Raw genomic sequence first — 6,369 nt, forward strand, 5'->3', positions numbered from 1 at the left:
AAAATGACACTCCCACTATAATAAACCATTCCGTTTCCAATCTGTTCTACATTCATCTAATTGGCTTCAAACATTGATTCCTATGGTTATAATGATTACTAGACTATGAACAGCTTTACCAATTGATTTGTGTCATATTAATATACGTGTATTTTTTCATTGTGGTCCTCGGTAAAAAAACAACAACACAAACTTTAGCCTGTAATTACAGTAGAGTTCATGATCTTTGTTTCTTAATTCATTTAATTATACTGATAGGTTGCACCTCCGTGACTCAGTCGTGTCGTTGTTATGAATGTTCTCATGCTGCCATCTATCTGTGGTGCCCTAAAGTGGTGATACAGTGCGAAAGTATTCACCCCCCTTGGAATTTTTCCAATTTTGTTGCCTTACAACCTGGAATTAAAATTGATTTTTTGGGGGGTTTGTATCATTTGATTTACACAACATGTCTTCCACTTTGAAGATGCAACATATTTTTTATTGTGAAACAAACAAGAAATAAGACAAAAAAACAGAAAACTTGAGCATGCATAACTATTCACCCCCCCCCCCCCCCAAGTCAATACTTTGTAGAGCCACCTTTTGCAGTAATTACAGCTGCAAGTCTCTTGGGGTATGTCTCTATAAGCTTGGCACTTCTAGCCACTGGGATTTTTTCCCATTCTTCAAGGCAAAACAGCTCCAGCTCCTTCAAGTTGGATGGGTTCCGCTGGTGTACAGCAATCTTTAAGTCATACCACAGATTCTCAATTGGATTGAGGTCTGGGCTTTGACTAGGCCACTCCAAGACAATTTAAATGTTTCCCCTTAAACCACTCAAGTGTTGCTTTAGCAGTATGCTTAGGGTCATCGTCCTGCTGGAAGGCGAACCTCCGTCCCAGTCTTAAATCTCTGGAAGACTGAAACAGGTTTCCTTCAAGAATTTCCCTGTATTTTGCGCCATCCATCATTCCTTCATTTCTGACCAGTTTCCCAGTCCCTGCCGATGAAAAACATCCCCACAGCATGATGCTGCCACCACCATGCTTCACTGTAGGGATGGTATTCTCGGGGTGATGAGAGGTCTTGGGTTTGCGCCAGACATAGCATTTTCCTTGATGGTCAAAAAGCTCAATTTTACCAGAGTACCTTCTTCCATATGTTTGGGGAGTCTCCCACATGACTTTTGGCAAACACCAAGCATGTTTTCTTATTTTTGTCTTTATGCAATGGCTTTTTTCTGGCCACTCTTTCGTAAAGCCCAACTCTGTGGAGTGTACAGCTTAAAGAGGTCCTATGGACAGATACTCCGATCTCCGCTGTGGGGCTTTGCAGCTCCTTCGGGGTTATCTTTGGTCTCTTTGTTGCCTATCTGATTAATGCCCTCCTTGTCTGGTCTGTGAGTTTTGGTGGCCGGCCCTCTCTTGACAGGTTTGTTGTGGTGCCATATTCTTTCTATTTTTTAATAACGGATTTAACGGTGCTCTGTGGGATGTTCAAAGTTTCAGATGTTTTTATATAACCCAACCCTGATCGGTACTTCACAACTTTGTCCCTGACCAGTTTGGAGAGCTCCTTGGTCTTCATGGTGCCGCTTGCTTGGTGGTGTCCCTTGCTTAGTGGTGTTGCAGGGGCCTTTCAGAGCAGGTGTACATATATTGAGATCATGTGACAGATTGCACACAGGTGGACTTTATTTAACTAATTATTAAGGTAATTGGTTGCACCAGATCTTATTTAGGGGCTTCGTAGCAAAGAGGGTGAATACATATGCACGCAACACTTTTCCATTTTTATTTTTAATAAAAAAAAATTGAAACAAGATATTTTTTACATTTCACATTACATGAAATCCAAATAAAAATCCATTTAAATTACCGGTTGTAATGCAACAAAATAGGAAAAACACCAAGGGGAATGAATACTTTTGCAAGGCACTGTAAGCCCAGCCATTCTGGACGGAGAATAACTACTGTTTCGTCTAATAGTGTAATAGTGCCTGGAAATACAATGATGTTGCTAAAGTAGTCAAATATTGAGCAGGAAACAACTTTTCCAGCATTATCATGTCGCCAAATTTACTTTAGACAGATGGCAATGTTGTCATTAGCTAGAAAAGTTTGTCAAAAATAACTAGCAATGCTAACGTTAGCAAACTAAAATCCGGTGGCCTCCCCTCAATCTTAGCTAGCTAGCTAACGTTATACTGAATCTAAAGTCAATCTGGTGACATCAAAATGATGACATAAGGTTCTCCAACTAATTGTTTGCTTCCTTTTGAATGTCATTGTATTTCCAACCACTGTAATGCACTTTTGATTAAATCTTCAACAGCGATCATTGTTCCATAATGTTCCTGGATGAACTATTAGGTCTACGTTTAGTCTGTCTGCCATGTCCGTCTCTCTGTTTCTCCGTGTAATGTGTCTGTCTGCCATGTCAATCTCTCTGTTTCTCTGTGTAATGAGTCTGCCATGTCAGTCTCTCTGTTTCTTTGTCTAATGAGTCTGCCATGTCAGTCTCTCTGTTTCTCTGTGTAATGAGTCTGCCATGTCAGTCTCTCTGTTTCTCTGTCTGTTGTTGATAATGAGGAATTTGCATGGGTTTTGTTTGTTTCCAACATCAATCGCACTCCACACTGGCCTTTCCCACCTGGACAAAAGGAACACCTATGTGAGAATGCTGTTCATTGACTACAGCTCAGTGTTCAACACCATTGTGCCCTCAAAGCTCATCACTAAGCTAAGGACCCTGAGACTACACACCTCCCTTTGCAACTGGATCCTGGACTTCCTGACGAGCCGCCCCCAGGTGGTAAGGGTAGGCATCAACACATCTGCCACGCTGATCCTCAACAGGGGGGCCCCTCAGGGGTGCGTGCTTAGTCCCCTCCTGTATTCCCTGTTCACCCATGACTGTGTGGCCAAAGACGACTCCAACACCATCATTAAGTTTGCTGACGACACAACAGTGGTAGGCCTGATCCCCGACAACGATGAGACAGCCTATAGGGAGGAGGTCAGAGACCTGGCAGTGTGGTGCCAGGACAACAACCTCTCCCTCAACGTGAACAAGACAAAGGAGCTGATCATGGACCACAGGAAAAGGCTGTCCGAGCACGCCCCAATTAACATCGACGGGCTGTAGTGGAGCGAGTCGAGAGTTTCAAGTTCCTTGGTGTCCACATCACCAACAAACTATTATGGTCCAAACACACCAAGACTGTTGTGAAGAGGACATGACAACACCTTTTCCCCCTCAGGAGACTGAAAAGATTTGGCATGGGTCCTCAGATCCTCAAAAAGTTCTACAGCTGCACCATCGAGAGCATCCTGACGGGTTGCATCACCACCTGGTATGGCAACTGCTCGGCATCTGACCGCAAGGTGTTATAGAGGGTAGTGCGTACGGCCCAGTACATCACTGGGGCCAGGCTTTCTGCCATCCAGAACCTATATACTAGGCGGTGTCAGAGGAAGGCCCAACAAATTATCAAAGACTCCAGTCACCCCAGTCATAGACTGTTCTCTCTACTACCGCACGGCAAGCGGTACCGGAGCGTCAAGTCTAGGACCAAAAGGCTCCTTAACAGCTTCTATCCCCAAGCCATAAGACTGATGAACAATATTTACATTGACACCCCCCCATCCCACTGCTGCTACTCACTGTTTATTATCTATGCATAGTCATTTTACCTCTACCTACATGTACAAATTACCTCGACTAGCCTGTACCCCCACACATTGACTCTGTACCGGTACCCCCTGTATATAACCTCGTCATTGTTATTTTATTGTGTGACTTTTAAAAAAAATATATTTTCTACTTTAGTTTATTTAGTAAATACTTTCTTAACTCTATTTCTTGAACTGCATTGTTGGTTAAGGGCTTGTAAGTAAGCATTTCACGGTAAGGTATATACCTGTTTTTTTCAGAGCATGTGATACATAAAATTGCATTTGATTTGGGTGACCTGGTAAAGAAAGTTAACCAGAGTAAACATCCACAGCTCAAACACACTACCTACCATGTGTGTTCAACACCATCATCATGTCTCTCTCCCTGCTACTCACCGCAACGTCGCTGACACAACACTCCACTGCAGTGGGAAGTGAGACACAAACACAACTCAAACTGCAAACAACAATCCGATCAAACACCACCAATAGTCTCAAAGGAAGAGGGAGGTAGTCCCAGCCAAAGGTGCAAACCGTGGAAATACAGTAAGTGACATCATTGTATTTGGGATACAGCCAGGGAATGGACACACAACAAGGTAAAGGGAGAGTCTGGCACGTTAAGGTAAAGGGAGAGTCTGGCAGTTCCTGATAAAGGGAGAGTCTGGCAGGTCAAGGTAAAGGGAGAGTCTGGCAGGTCCTGATAAAGGGAGAGTCTGGCAGGTCCTGGTAAAGGGAGAGTCTGGCAGGTCCAGATAAAGGGAGAGTCTGGCAGGTCAAGGTAAAGGGAGAGTCTGGCAGGTCAAGGTAAAGGGAGAGTCTGGCAGCTCCTGATAAAGGGAGAGTCTGGCAGGTCCTGATAAAGGGAGAGTCTGGCAGGTCCTGATAAAGGGAGAATCTGAGCAGGTCCTGATAAAGGGAGAGTCTGGCAGATCCTGATAAAGGGAGAGTCTGGCAGGTCAAGGTAAAGGGAGAGTCTGGCAGGTCAAGGTAAAGGGAGAGTCTGGCAGGTCCTGATAAAGGGAGAGTCTGGCAGCTCCTGATAAAGGGAGAGTCTGGCAGGTCCTGATACAGGGAGAGTCTGGCAGGTCAAGGTAAAGGGAGAGTCTGGCAGGTCCTGATAAAGGGAGAGTCTGGCAGGTCCTGGTAAAGGGAGAGTCTGGCAGGTCCTGATAAAGGGAGAGTCTGGCAAGTCCTGATAAAGGGAGAGTCTGGCAGGTCCTGATAAAGGGAGAGTCTGGCAGGTCCTGATAAAGGGAGAGTCTGGCAGGTCAAGGTAAAGGGAGAGTCTGGCAGGTCCTGATAAAGGGAGAGTCTGGCAGGTCCTGATAAAGGGAGAGTCTGGCAGGTCCTGATACAGGGAGAGTCTGGCAGATTCTGATGTAGCTCAGGTAATCTGATGACCAGCGAAAGACAGCACGGGCAGAGCCAGTTATTAAATACATGGCTTTGACAACTGGCAATTAGACAGCAGTCTAATTCACCTCATTTGGCACTATAGCTCGTCTGTGGGTTCACTGTCTCATCACATCACTGGGCTGTGGTAAAGTCATGTTCACCAATGAAATATCCATATTCAGTGTTGGGATTAGTTACTTGAAAAAGTAACTTTTACTCGTTACATTTAACAAAAGTAACATGTTACTTTACAATACTACTTTGTGTAGAAAGTAATACATTATATTACTAGTTACATTACTTAGCGTTTTTTTTTCATGAAAAAACCCCCCCCTCTTTGTTTTGACTGACAACGGAGGGAGTAAGGCGATCCTTCACAGTACCAAAGATAGGTTACTATAGTAACTCAGTTTCGATCACTAGCTTCTCCTTTCGTCTGGGGTGGGGGGGGGGGGGTGATTTCCTGTTCTAGTCTACACCTGCTGCACTATCATATGGGCTGCTTTATCTGCAAGTAAATACTGTAAACCAAACATCTGTACAAATTTATTTTCATTTAAAGTCTTTCACTCAAGCGACTAGTTCTGGTTTTAGACCTCACATACGGACCTATAGAGATGTATAGTTATTAGGGAGAAAACCTGTTCCCATTCTCTCTTTTGAGAGAGAACCTGGTTTCTTTCACTCGCCACGAGACGGACAAGTCCTGTATGGATGGGCTTTGCTATCACAAAAGTGATCAATGGCAATGGTTACATCCTCTATACATTTCTGTTGACAGCAGCTATAATGACATTTCTCCAAACAGTCTTTCTCCGGCTTCGCTCGATAACTAAATGAGGAAACAAGTCAAGATTGAATCATGGACACGCCCTGTAGAGATATGATTCTGAGATGTAACACACGTCCTGTAGAGATATGATTCTGAGATGTAACACACGCCCTGTAGAGATATGATTCTGAGATGTAACACACGCCCTGTAGAGATATGATTCTGAAAATGTAACACACGCCCTGTAGAGATATGATTCTGAAATGTAACACACACCCTGTAGAGATATGATTCTGAGATGTAACAAACGCCCTGTAGAGATATGATTCTGAGATGTAACACACGCCCTGTAGAGATATGATTCTGAGATGTAACACACGCCCTGTAGAGATATGATTCTGAAAATGTAACACACGCCCTGTAGAGATATGATTCTGAAATGTAACACACGCCCTGTAGAGATATGATTCTGAGATGTAACACACGTCCTGTAGAGATATGATTCTGAGATGAAACACACGCCCTGTAGAGATATGATTC

This window comes from Salvelinus namaycush, chromosome 34 (assembly GCF_016432855.1).
Source record: "Salvelinus namaycush isolate Seneca chromosome 34, SaNama_1.0, whole genome shotgun sequence".
Lineage (NCBI taxonomy): Eukaryota > Metazoa > Chordata > Actinopteri > Salmoniformes > Salmonidae > Salvelinus > Salvelinus namaycush.